General features: G+C 38.7%; 1 protein-coding gene across 3 annotated transcripts in view; it reads right to left on the bottom strand.

Moving 5' to 3' along the window:
• CCDC91 (coiled-coil domain containing 91) overlaps positions 1-4,016 on the bottom strand; it is a 380,006-nt gene extending 375,990 nt beyond the window's left edge. Inside the window, exon 1 of one of the 3 annotated variants that reach the window (XM_066368875.1) lies at positions 2,678-4,016. The gene's annotated coding sequence lies outside the window, so the exon portion shown is untranslated. The remainder of the gene's footprint in view (positions 1-2,677) is intronic. The other 2 variants (XM_066368874.1, XM_066368876.1) reach the window with 2 other exon arrangements.
• Between the last annotated feature and the right edge of the window lie 10,376 nt (positions 4,017-14,392).

Genomic DNA, 14,392 nt, shown 5'->3' with positions numbered 1-14,392 from the left:
TGAGAATGTTTTATATTTTTAATGTTATTATTTTTTTTTATTAAAGATTTGCCTGTGAGCCAGATGCAGCCATCAAAAGAGCCACAGCTGGCTCGCGAGCCATAGGTTCCCAACCCGTTTTACTGGGAGATACTGCCCCCACCACTGAGAGGTACAGGAGGATTTCTTTTTTCTCCTATCCCTGATCTCTTGCCATCCATAGGAAAAGCAGCTTTTTTGCTTTTCCCTTGTCTTCTCTTGTGGCTTGCCTGTCTTGGTGAGACACCAATAAACAGAATGACCCACCATCCTCCAACTCCACCGTCTCTTTACCATCTGCCCGAATTTAATGAGAACCTGCATGTGAATGGCCACTGGCCTTAAAAGTGCCTTTTAAAAATTCTGATTCTCTGGACAGAAAATAAAATTTGATGAGCTTTAAAGAAAGGCCAAAAGTCACAAGGAACAAGTTTATAAAAGAGTACTGTAGGCCCTGGCCAGTTGGATCAGCAGTACAACATTAGCCCGGCATGTGGAAGTTCCGGGTTCAATTCCCTGTCAAGGCACACGAGAAGCACCCATCTGCTTCTCCACACTTTCCCCTCTCCTTCCTCTCTTTCTCTCTTCCCCTCCTACAGCCAAGGCACCACTGGAGCAAAATTGGCCCAGGTGCTGAGGATGGCTCCATGGCCTCAGGCGCTAGAATGGCTCCCACTGCAATGGAGCAACGCCCCAGATGGGCAAAGCATCACCCCCTGGTGGGCATGCCAAGTGGATCCCCGTCAGGCGCATGTGGCAGTCTGACTGCCTCCATGCTAACTTCGGAAAAATACATTAAAAAAAAAAAAAGAGTACTGTGATTAGGAGCTAGAAATTGAAAACAACTTACCTAAACATTCCCTTTCAATTTACTAATAGAAAAGGTCTCATTTACCCCTCCACACTCACTCCCAGCCTAACTGCTGCTGTCAAAAGAAAGATGATAAACCTTCAAATAGCTTTCTTTATGCACAATCCTATATACTTTACTAATCTTACATCTACAGCCACAAGACAAAATGCCTCTTATTAGGCAAATTACTATTCGTTCGTTCATTTAGCTTTAGACCAGTTAAATTGGTAATCACCTGTCTTCTCTTTTTATTGGTCCCCAAAAGAGGTGCTGTCCTCTCTGTGATGACCTTCTGCGCTTTCTTTTTGTCTGGTATTAAAATGATTAAAGCAAAAGCTATCAAGTTTCGAGTTGATCACTCCAATTGAACATATACTTTTCCATTTAATAAAAGTTAAGAGGTAAGTTGTAACTTTCATCACTTTTGTTTTCTTTATATTTATTTCATTTGGCTTACACTGTTGCTAAGAAACCAGTTCATAGCAAGATTTCCCCACACACAGAACCTCTTAGCCTGCCTGGAGGAGAGCAAACTTTGTAACCAGGGCAATTCTCTACCATGAAAATTACAGGCTAGGCAGCTTCACACAGGTGCCTCTTCTGGCACACCCCCACCCCCACCACCAGCTTCATTTACCTGACAAGTAAAGACCAAACCCTAATCCTCAATGTAACAAAAATTGTAGCAGAGAGCAAATGGGATGATTAGAAGTGTAGAGCTGTCCTATGGCATAGAACCAAAAGAATTTATTGTCTGTCCCTGTCACCCCACCCAACTAAATATTCTGAGTATTTTGACTTAAATTGTTGGGTGAAATGTTCGCCCATCCCAATGATGAGGTGAAATGTCAGCCCACCCCAATCACTCCATCACGGAACATGCAAACTATTTCCAAAAGCCATCATCCAGATACATCCCTGATATTTAAAAGAGGAAGGTGGTATCAGGACCTGCCCAGTTCAGAGTGGGAGGGAAGTTAAGAGTCGGAATTCTTAAGGGACCGCTGAGTCACCAACAGCTGTAGCCAGAACTTGACCCTCCAGGAAATCAGGCTCTGCCCCAACTCTCATCAGGGAAGCAAGTGAGAGTAGCAGCGGCAACATCATCATTTTACAAAAAAAAAAAAAAAAAATCAGTGAGCTTTTAATAGAGTTGCCACTCCTTAAAATAAAACCCAAAATAGTCTTCATGTCCAAAGCTTTCCTCCGCAGTACACAACTGGGGCAGATGGAGGAAACATCTTTATTGGGGGGGGAAAGGGGCGCACTTATGGGACTGAAGAATGCCTCACCACTTGGAAACTTACTACCTCCTGCCTCAACCCCGAAATGTCACTTTTATTGCAACATGTAGCTGACGGACATAGACCTTTCGCCCGGGTGCACTTGGCAAAGTGGAAGGGAAAACACAAAGCAGGCAGGCGCGATCGGTGAATACTCGACAAGGATCAGCCTCGGTTCGATGGGAGTTTCCGTGACACAATAATCACGTGGACTTGTGCGTAGACTTTCGAAAACATTTGATTCTGGAACATGCAGGGGCCGAAACCTGCCGGCGAATGCAAGTGCAGGTGGGCACTCCCTGCGCGCGGGAGCGAGGCTGGGGTCCACCCTAGGCGGGTCCTGCCCCCGACTCCGGTCCAGGCGAGGCCCGAGCTGGCGGGGAGCGTGGAAGCTGGGCCGCGCTCCCCGCCGGGGTGCGGCGCTCCGGGCCCGCGCCCAGGCCGCCTCCCGGCGCACCGCCCGCCTCACGCGGCGTGGGGACCTGGACCCAGACCCAGGCCTAGACGGCGAGCATCCATTTACCTGCTCCTTGCTCCCGCTCGCCGCCGCCGCCGCTACTGCCGCGCCGCTCAGCCTCGCTGCTAGGTGAGCCACCCCCCAGCACACAGACCCGCACGCGCACGCCCGGGACACGACCCCAGACCTGAAGGTGAAACCACCACCACCAGGCACACAAGGTGGTGTAGCCCACACACCACCCGGCTTGGACCACCTCTGCCCCCGGAAGTTGATTTCCTCCAAGGCCCGCCCATTGCTGCGCGCGTCACTCAACGCACACTTGAGTGTCACGTGGCCACAGGCTGAAGCCAGAGCTGAGGGGATACCCCTGAACCCAGGCACCCCTGGCTGGAATGGTCCGCCGAGCGTTGTCCTCTGAACGGGATTGACCCAAGAGCTCTACTTCCTGTTAGTAACAGCCTAAGTGGCAGGCCCTGTTTCTATGCCTAATCCATGCAAATCTGACCATCCCCAAAAACATACTACCATCTGGGACTCTGTAGGATTGTTCTTGAGAAGTGTCAGGCCTAATCTCTTCACCACCTCCAAGCACTGCTCAGTAACTACAGGAACTGTGTGACATGTAGTTAAGTGTTCAAGAAACATTGACAAGCCAGCTGCTCCATCTCATCTTTGCATATCTGAACTCTCAACTACAGGGATGGGCCTAAACCCGAGTCTCTCCAAACCAACACTAGATGACTTCAAAGAACTCTGCTTTACAATTACTTCTTGTCCTCAACACCAGAGCACAGCAATGTATATTATGCCATCTGTATTTCAGAGACAGTTTATTTTCAGCTGCCAAGATACCCCCTTTTCTCTAAGCATTCAGGCAAATACCTTCTCCAAGAGAAAAATAAAAGAGAATGATGTAACTGATAAGAGTTTTATTTCAAAGAAAGCATGTGTTGTCCATTTCAGACTGTCAATAGCTGTTAGAAACAGTCAACTAGTAGACCACTTGTTGAAGATTTCATTTTGACATGGGAGGATCCTGGAGAACATTTATTGAATATTTGTTTGTAAAGTGCATACCATATGCCAGTACTGGGCCAATTTTGGAACAAGATTCACTCAAGATCTCTGCCTTATGGAGTTTAAAGTCTATTGAGAAAGAAGACAAGTAACCTGGAAAATCTGAACATGAGTCTCTGGAATATTCACATTCATTATATAAGTCATTCTTTAACATTTTGGGAAACATTATTTTCTCATCTTTACATAAAACAAAACTGGTTCAAACCAGTAATAATCTCTGCTCTGTACTGGAGATGGCAAATGTCAAAAGTAGTTCTGACAATCCTCAAATAAATGCAAGCCCAAGTGGTTGGTGAGCAGTTTCAATGTTGAGCACAAATTTTACCTCTTCTGCACCCCTTTTCCTTCCCACCTCCTCCTCCTTTGTGTACACAGCAAACAGATTTCTATTATAGAAAATAGCATGCTTTCTTAAACATATATGTTTACCCACTTAGTAGACCACCAACTCAAAAAAACACTTCTCATTTGTATATCTGGCAATCTAATTCACATTAGTTTTGTATATCCAGCAATCTAGCACAATGTATAGTGTTTAGAATACAGGTATACAATAGATGTTTCTTAAACTGAATACAATTAGCTTTATACCATTCTATGTCTTCTGTCTTTCTCTGATGGAAACTTCAAATGAGTTTCTGGGGGTTTCACTGATATATCTACAGGCTCACTTTGTCCCACCTAATTGAATATTAAATATTATTAAACAGCCTGACATGTGGTGGCTCAGTGGATAAAGCATCAACCTGGATTTCTGAGGTCGCTAGTTCGAAACACCAGACTTCTCCAGTCAAGACACATACCAGAAGCAACTACTGTGAGTTGAGGCTTCCTATTCCTCCCCAATGCCCCCCTCTCTTCTCTCTAATAATCAGTAAGTAAAATCTTTAAAAATGTATATTATTACATTTCTAGTAATAATAGAAGCTAATATTTATTGAGCATTTATTATGTGCCTGGCATTAGCACATAAATTTATTAACTAATTTGTAATCACCATAATCTTCAAAAGTAAGTGTATCAATATATTCACTTTTTACATGAGGATACAAACATAAGGAAGAATAATTTGACCAAGTGGCAAGCAGGGATCAAAGCCAGGTCTGCCCAACATATTTATTTATTTATTTATTTATTTGTTATATTTGTTTATTTTGTTATTTGTTGTAACACGCTGCCTCTGCTTTTCACATCACTTCTTCAGCAGTTAGTTCAAATCCTGCCACCTCCATGAAGTCTTTCCTCCCCACAATAATCTGTGCCTTTTCTTTTATTAACTGTACATTACAGTGGTTTAAATATAGTTAGAGTTGTACAACCATTACAAAACAATCATTTTAGAATATTTTCATCACCCCAAAGAAACTTTATACACTTTTTCAGTCACCTCTATTCCCTCCATCCCCCACTTCATTCCTATGCAGCCACTAATCCACTTTATGTCAAAGTAGATTTGCCTATTCTGGACATTTCATGTGAAGGAAAGTATGCAATATGTATTCTTTTATAACCAGCTTCTTTCACTTTGCATCGTGTTTTCAAAGTTCATTTATACAGTCATCAATCAATGGGCATTTTAGTTGTGCTTTTGGCTATTGTGGTTAATATTTCCTTGGATATTAATATACAAATATTGTGTCAACATATATTTCCATCTCTCTTGGACATATTCCTAGGAGTGGAATTGCTGGGTCATGTGGTAACCCTATGTTTAACCTTTTGAGAAACTGCCAGATGTTTCCAAAGTGAATATACAATTTTACATTCTCACTAACAATGAATTAGGGTCCTAATTTCTCCACAGTGGTTCTTCTTATCTACTCTAGAACTTATGGCTTCATTACTCTTCAGGGTACTTTCCATAAGCCATCTAGTTTTATTATTTACTTTTTTGTATATGTATCTGCAGGTCTAATACGCTAGCAGGTTGTGACCTTGTAAGATGAAAAACATGGTTCTTGCCCTCAAGAGCATCAAATTTTGAGAAAGATATAGACAAATAAGATACTGAAATAACAAGCATCAAAATCAAGATTATTCTTAAAATGTGGAAGAAAAGGACCTCACTCAACCATGTTAAACAGGAAATACTTTTCATAAAATGTAAAGCTCAAGATGAGTCTTGAAGAATCAGTAAGAATTGGCCAAGCTAAGAAGTGATAAAATTGTGCTCCAGAAAAAGAAATATGTCCCTTTCTATTTCCTTGCCTACAGATATGGAAGTAAGTATAGTGTGTAGGTAAGTATGTTAGAAGCAAGGTAATGGTGTGTGGGAATGTGGCAGCAGAAATAGGAAGTGTATATAGGCAAAATGATGAGTTTTGTAACCTGCTGACAAATTTTAACTCTATCCAGAAAGTAATGGAAAACTAATGGATTATTTAAGCAAGGCTGGGAAGAATTATTTCAGCAGCAGTGTGGACAGTGAATTATTAGTTAGGGAAGAGGTGGCCAAGACTGGCAGGCAACACAAAGAAATCAGAAGACTAATGAAATAACAAAATAAGGGATAATGAAGGCCTGAGTTGAGTAGTTGCTGGGAGGTTGGCGAAAAGGATTTGAAAGCAGGCAGTCAGCAGTGCTATGGGAAAGGACTGACATTGTATCCCAAATTTCTGGTACCTTTCAGAGAGGTGGGGATTTAGAAGAAAGATGGCTCACTTGCTGATAAGAATAATGAAACACTCAAGAGATACAAACTTTCAGTTATAAAATAACTGGAGATAAAAGCATAGGATGTAATGTACAGCATGAGGGATGGTAGTTAATAGTACTATGTTGTATATTTGGAAGTTGCTAACAGTAGATCTCAAAAATTAAAGAAAAATAACTTAGCCTAAAGTTAGCAGAAAAAAGGAAATAATAAAGATGATAACAAATAAATAAGACAGAACAGAAAAACAATAGAAAAGAGTAACTAAACTAAGAGTTGGTTTTTTTTTTTCATTTTTCTGAAGCTGGAAACAGGGAGAGACAGTCAGACAGACTCCCGTATGCCCTGGACCGGGATCCACCCGGCAAGCCCACCAGGGGCGATGCTCTGCCCACCAGGGGGCGATGCTCTGCCCATCCTGGGCGTCGCCATGTTGTGACCAGAGCCACTCTAGCGCCTGAGGCGGAGGCCACAGAGCCATCCCCAGCGCCCGGGCCATCTTTGCTCCAATGGAGCCTTGGCTGCGGGAGGAGAAGGGAGAGACAGAGAGGAAAGCGCGGCAGAGGGGTGGAGAAGCAAATGAGCGCTTCTCCTGTGTGCCCTGGCCGGGAATCGAACCCGGGTCCTCCGCACGCTAGGCCGACGCTCTACCGCTGAGCCAACCGGCCAGGGCCAAGAGTTGGTTTTTTGAAAAGAGAAACAAAATTGACAAACCCTTAGCCAGACTAACCAAGGAAAAAAGGGAAAGGAACTAAACCAACAAAAATATAAGTGATACAAGAAACATTACCAATGATTCCAAAAAAATTTTTAAAGATTATAAGAAGCTACTATGAATAGGCCTGACCAGGCAGTGGTGCAGTGGGTAGAGTGTTGGACTGGGATGCAGAGGATCCAGGTTCGAGACCCCGAGGTCGCCAGTTTGAGTGCGGGCTCATCTGGTTTGAGCAAAGTTCACCAGCTTGGACCCAAGGTCGCTGGCTTGAACAAGGGGTTACTCAATCTGCTGAAGGCCCATGATCAAGGCACATATGAGACAGCAATCAATGAACAACTAAGGTGTTGCAATGAAAAACTAATGATTGATGCTTCTCATCTCTCTCTGTTCCTGTCTGTCTGTCCCTATCATTCTCTCTGACTCTCTCTCTGTCTCTGAAAAAAAAGAAGAAGAAGCTATTATGAACAAATATATACAACCAGACAACCTAGAAGAAATGGAAAAATTCTTAAAAGCATACAAGTTACCAAGACTGAATTGGGAAGAAATAGAAAATCTGAATAAGCTGATTACTAGTAAGGAGAAATGAATCAGTAATTAAAAATCCCCCAACAAAGAAAAGTCCAGGCTCTAAGGCAGTGGTTCTCAAACTTTTTGAAGTTGGAATACATTTAAAATCCTACAAATAATTGTAGGCACACTATATACATATTTCTGAGAAATAAGTCAAATATACAATATTAAAGAAAAAATATAAAGTCCAAGAGTGCTTTTATGATAATTAAACAAAATAAATATGACAAAATTAAATTTATTCTTACATTAAAGAACATTTTTATGTTACAGTTTTTGAGTTTTGCTTTGTAGAATTAATAAAAAAGAGGTTTAAAAAATTAAAAAACAACAAAAATTTATCTTTTATATATATAGATACATTCTTATTAAGATTTAGTAAATTCAGCAGGTTCCGTGTGAATGTGTTAAGTTTTTTCATTCTTGTGTTTATGAGAAATATGAACCTGAAGTATCCTAGTGATTTCTTCAATGTTTGGGCATATATATTGGAAAGACAAACTCTCATTTTCTCATCAATACATTGGAGAATTCCTCTCTTTTTACTCTTAATTGTGTTAAGCGCAGAAAACCCCCATCATACATATCATCTTAACTTTACACCAAAGGATAGAAGAAACTTGCCTCCAGTCCTTCCAGGGAACATAGGGGGTAGTGTAAACAATCCAGCACCACAGCTTAACAGCCTTTTGCAACCTAATCAGTCAAGTGAGGTGGGGGGGTTGGACAGACTGTCAGCTTATAGCCAATTCCCCACACCTCTGTCTCCCAAAAATCTAAACTCCAAAAGCCTGTTGGTTTTTTGGTCCCCAACAGGCACATATTTCTCTGGAATACCATAGGGCGCACCTGGAAATCTTCTAGGGCGCATCAGTGAACCCTGGTGAACACTTTGAGAACCACTGCTCTAAGGTGTCACTGGTGAATTTTACAAAACATTTAGAGAAGTATTAACATATGTCCTTTTTAAACTCTCCCCAAAAATTGTAGAGTAAGGAACACTTCCAAACTCATTTTACACAGCTAGCACTGTCCTGACACCGAAACCAAAAAAGGACACTACAAGGAAAGAAAACTACAGGCCAATATCCCTGATAACAATAGATACAAAAATTCTTAGTAAAATACTAGCAAACCAAATTCAGCAGCACACTATAAGGATCATTCAGCACGTGATCAAGTGGGATTTATCCCTGAGCTGCAAAGATGTTTCAACCCATGCAAATCAATGTAATATTCAACATTAATAGAGGAAAAGAAAATTATGATAATCTCAATAGACACAAAAAAAGCATGTGACAAATATCAACATCCTTTCATGATAAAAACTCTTAACAAATCAAGCACCAAAGGAACATATCTCAACATAATAAAGGCTATATATGACAAACCTTCAACTGACATCATACTTTTTTTGTGAAAGGTTGAAAGATTTTTCTGTAAGCTGAAGAAGAAAACAAGGGTGCCCACTCTTACCACTCCTATTCCACATAATACAGGAAGGCTACCTAGATGAATTAGGCAAGAAAAAGAAGTAAAGGATATCAGAATTAGAAAAGAAGAAGTAAATTGATTACATATACAGATTACATGATTCTATGTATAAAAAATTCTAAAGACTCAACCAAAAAATTACCAGATCTAATCAATGAATTTAGTTAAGTTACAGGATACTAAGTTAGGTTTTTATATACTAACAACTTTTCTGAAAAAGAAAGAACTCAATCTCATATACCATAGCATCAAAAGTTAGGAGTAAATGTAACTAAGGAAGTGAAAAATCTCAACTCTGAAAATTACAAGACATTGATGTAAGAATCAAAGAAGACACAAATAAATGGAAAGGTATCCTGTGTTCATGGTTTGGAAGAATTAATATTGTTAAAATGTCAATACTATCAAAAACCATGGGTAGATTCAATGCATTTCATATCAAGATTCCAATGGCATTTTTTACAGAAGTAGAAAAACTCTCGAAGTTTATGTGGAACCACAAAAGACCCCGAATAGCCAAAGAAAGCCTGAGAAAGAAGAACAAAGCAGAAAGCATCACACTTCCTGATTGCAAGATAGCATATAGAGTTTTGGTTATTGAAATAGTATGATACTGAAATAAACACAAATGACTAATGGAACAGAACAGAGAACCCAGAAATAAACCCAAGCATATATGGTCAATTAATATTTAACAGAGGAGACAAGAATACTAAATAAAAAAGAGAGAGAGAGAGTCTCCTTAATAAATAGGTGCTGGGATAATTGGATATTCACATGTAACATAATGAAACTGGACCCATATCTTACACCCTTCACAAAAATTAATGCAACATGGATTAAAGACTTAAATTTAAGGCCTAAAACTATGAAACTCCTAGAAGAAACCATAAAATTAAAGCTTTTTGACATGGGGTTTTGGTAATGATTTCTTGGATATGATACCTGTAATGCAAGCAACAAAATCAAAATTAAGATGACATCAAACTAAAAAGCTTCTGCACAGCAAAAGAAACCATCAACAAGGTGAAAAGACAACCTACAGAATGGGAAAAAGTATTTGCAAGCCATGTATCTGATAAGGGGTTAATATCCAAAACACATAAAGAGTTCAGAACTCAATAGAAAATAATAATAATAAACCAATTTTAAAATGGAGAAAAGACCTAAATAGACATTTCTCCAATGGAGATATCTAAAAGGCCAACAGGTACATGAAAAGATACTCAACATCAATAGTCATTAGGAAAGTGCAAATTAAATTCAAAATAAGATATCACCTCACATCTGTTAGAATGGCCATTATCAAAACAAGAGATAAATGCTTGCATGGATGTGGAGAAAAGAAACCCTTGTACACTGTGGGTGGGATTGCAAACTGGTACAGTTACTGTGGAAAACAGTATAAGTGATCGTCAAAAAATTAAAAATAAAACTAACATGATCCAGCAATTCCACTTCTGGGAACATATCCAAAGGAAACAAAACTGTAACTTGAAAAAATATTTGCACCACCATGTTCATAACATTATTTACAATAGCCAAGACATGAAAAACAACCTAAGTGTCCATCAATGGATGAATGTATAAGTAAGTTGTAGTATATATATATATATATATATATATATATACACATACACACACACACACACACACACACAATGGGATATTATTGAGCCATAAAAAAAAGTGAAAATCATACTTTGCAAGTACACTGATGGACCTTGAAGGCATTATGTTAAGTACCATAAGTCAGACAGAGAAAGACAAATAATGTATAATCTCACTTATATGTGGAATAAAAAAAAATTTTTTAATGAGATCAGACTTGTGGTTACCAGAGCCTGGAGGCAGAGGTAGAGGGCAGGGAGAATTAGAAAAGATGGTCAAGAGGTACAAATTTTCAGTTTTAGGATACTAGGACTTTAATGTACAACATTGATGACTATAGCTAACACTGCTGTATGATATACGGAAAAGTTGATAAGAGAATAAATTCCAACTGTTCAACTTGTAAGAAGAAAATTTTTTCTTTCCTTCTTTGTTTCATTTGTATGAGAAGATGGATCTTAACTGAACCAGCTGAAATAATCTTTTTACAATATATATAAATCAAAACATCATGCTTTATGCCTTAAACTTATAGAGTGATATATGTCAAATATCTCAATAAAACTGGGAGGGATGGGCAACACAATCAACAGTTCTAATGACACAGAAATATTTACCTGAAACTTATGTATGCTTATTAATCAATGTCACCCCATTAAATTTAATTTTCTAAATAAAACTTTTTAAAAATTGGAGGAAAAGAGTTCTTATCACAAGAAAAGAAACTGTAATTATATGTGGTGATAGACATTAACCAGACTTATTAGGTAGATTAGTAGCCATAGCTGTCACCTACAGAAATGAGAAGAATACCAACCCAAACTGTAATTTATATCAAGACTCCTGATGCCACACATGCACCAAGAGGGTATAAGAAGATTCATTACTCACGTGATGAAGCATTCTAGGAAGTGCAGGAGTTACTTCTCAAACAGGTCCCAAAGTATGGGGTGGGGCAGACACTGGCCTTTGGGCTTTATGGTAGTTAGGGCCATGTAGCTAGGAGTGAAAATTCCTGCACAGTGACCAGGGCTTGTGTGGTTGAATTTCCTTCCCGCACCAAAGAAAGAAGCACCCGGGCTTCCTTACCATCTGGCCCAGATGTGGAGCAAGAGAGAATGAGAGAGGGCTTGAAAGTTGTCAATAGCCAAACATCAAAAATGAGGCCAGACATAAGTGTGACCAAGAGACATATACAAAGATGCTCAATGTCACTAGTCACCAGAGAAATGCAAATTAAAAACAATGAGATATCACCTCACATCTTTCAGAATGGCTGTCATCAATAAATCAGGAAAGAGTAAGTGCTGGTGAGGATGTGGGGAAAGGGAACGCTCTTGAACTGGTGATAGGATTGAAAAATTGGTGCGACCACTATGGAAAATAGTATGAAGGCTCCTCAAAAAATTAAAGAGAACTATCTTATGACCCAGCAATGCCATTTCTGTATATATATCCAAACATATCCGAAACACTATTTTGAAAAGTTATATGCACCCCTGTGTTCATTGCAGCATTATTTACAATAGCCAAGATATGAAAGTACCCAAGTTCCCATCAATAGATGATTGGATAAAAAGATGTACCAGTATACAATGGAATATTTATTACTCAGCCATGAAAAGGAATAGAATCTTACCATTTGTGATAACATGGATGGAACTCAAGGGTATTATGTTAAGTTGAATAAGTCCTTGAGGGAAAGACAAATAGCATATGATTTCACTTATATGTGGAATCTAAAAAACAAAATAAAATTTTAAAGAAATAGACTCATAGGTAGAACAAATAGGATTGCCAGATGGGAGGGAGGCCAAGGAAATGGGTGAAGAAGGTGAAGGGATACAGAAATACAAATTGGTAGGTACAAAGTAGTCATGGGGAGGATATAAAGTATGGTATGGGGAATATAGTCAATAATATTGTAATGATTACGTATGGAGCTAGGTGGGTACTAGAATTATCAAGGAGATCACTTCATAAATTATATAATTGTCTGACCACTATGCTGTACACCTGAAAATAATAATAATGTTGAATGTAAAAAAATTAAATTAGAAAAACGAAGTCAGAGTTTTTATTACATGTGCTTTAAGTTAATTTTTTTTTTTACTCCAACAACCAAAACAATGTAGTCGTTATATATTTATCTGCTTTGAAAATGGTTGTAGTGGACACTTGCCTTTCCCACATTTATTCCACTCTTCTCTCCTTGTATAGCACACACCTGAAAGGTCTGAGTGGCATTAACTCACCCTATCCTAAAATTAATCTGATCGAGATAATCTAATCCTTAATTTAATGTTGTTCCCCTGGTCACAAGAAATGGTTCCAATCACAGGGCTTTTGCCACCAAATTGGCTCCCTTTCTACTACTGGAAGTGAATGAGAAAACCCATGGTCCTTGTTGCTGAAGGCAGTCAACTTGTGACCAAGTAAATGAAAGAGACATGTAGCTGGAACTGTGCTCTATTAACCAAAGATTTACAACAGTGTATAAAGGCAAAATGATGTAAATAAAGAACAAACTGAAAGTTTTAATTAGATGCCTTTCGAGCCGCTTCGTCTTCCTATATTAGATGGTTCAGTTATGTGAGCCTTCAAATCAAATCAAGATAGAGTTTGATTTTTCTGCTACTGAGCCTCACTGGTATTGAATATTTTTTAAGTTAGTTTAAATGTGTTATTGTTATACTTTACCTCAAAATACTTTAATGTAGTAAATGTGATATAAATGTACATATGCATGATATTTAATTTACTTTGTCCTCTAAAGACCCTCAGTTGCCATAATCTAGAACTCATGTGTTACTTCATCATTAACACCTAAGATTTTGCTAATCAATAAAATAAATGTTAAAAATTGGCCTATAGGTGAAATTAGGGGTTTGTTGATTAGCATAAAGATGTTATAAACTGACTCTCATTTATGAAACAGTGATGCTGATGATATACAGATTGAATAAAATATTTCAGGGATAATCCCTACCTTGCATGATCAAGGTTATAAGAACCTAACAAACTTTGTTGATGATACTTTTAGGAACATCACCTTTCAGTTCTCAAACTTAAATGTCTGAAATCCTAATAATCCTAAACATGTAAAGGTAGAACAGTTTAATGTCTGCTTAACTAAAGGGAAAATTATGCTTATTATGTAGACAAGAAATAAATCACTGATACCTCCTCCCTTATGGTTTTGTTTTGGAATATCCCCAATGTACTTGCTTTTAGACCAAGATTTCGGGATGGGCTGTTAATTAAATTCAGACAGGCAGCGAATGAAGGAATAAATTACAAGATGCAAAATCTTGGACTACCCAAGGTCTCTGGCCATGTTTACTTTCCTACAGAAATAAGAAGCAAATGGTAAAAATGTAAATAAATAAATAAATAAACTCACCTAATATTAAAGGGAAAATATATTGGTATATAAATTTCAAGCCTAATTAATAATAGCCTATGACTTTTTAATCTTAGGAAAATCCTCAGATTTCTATACTCAACTCAATAGGACATGGGCTGTCAAAATAGTGGAATCTTCTGAAAAGAGCATCTTCCCCAATGACGATATCAGATGGGACCCTAAAGGACACAGAGAGCAAAACAATAGCTGCCCAAACAACACACCACTGCCAGCCAGGCATCC

This window comes from Saccopteryx leptura, chromosome 2, assembly GCF_036850995.1.
Source record: "Saccopteryx leptura isolate mSacLep1 chromosome 2, mSacLep1_pri_phased_curated, whole genome shotgun sequence".
In the NCBI taxonomy this organism is placed as follows: Eukaryota; Metazoa; Chordata; class Mammalia; order Chiroptera; family Emballonuridae; genus Saccopteryx; species Saccopteryx leptura.
Note: the sequence above shows the minus strand (reverse complement) of the source record. Positions and strands in the feature narration are given on the sequence as shown.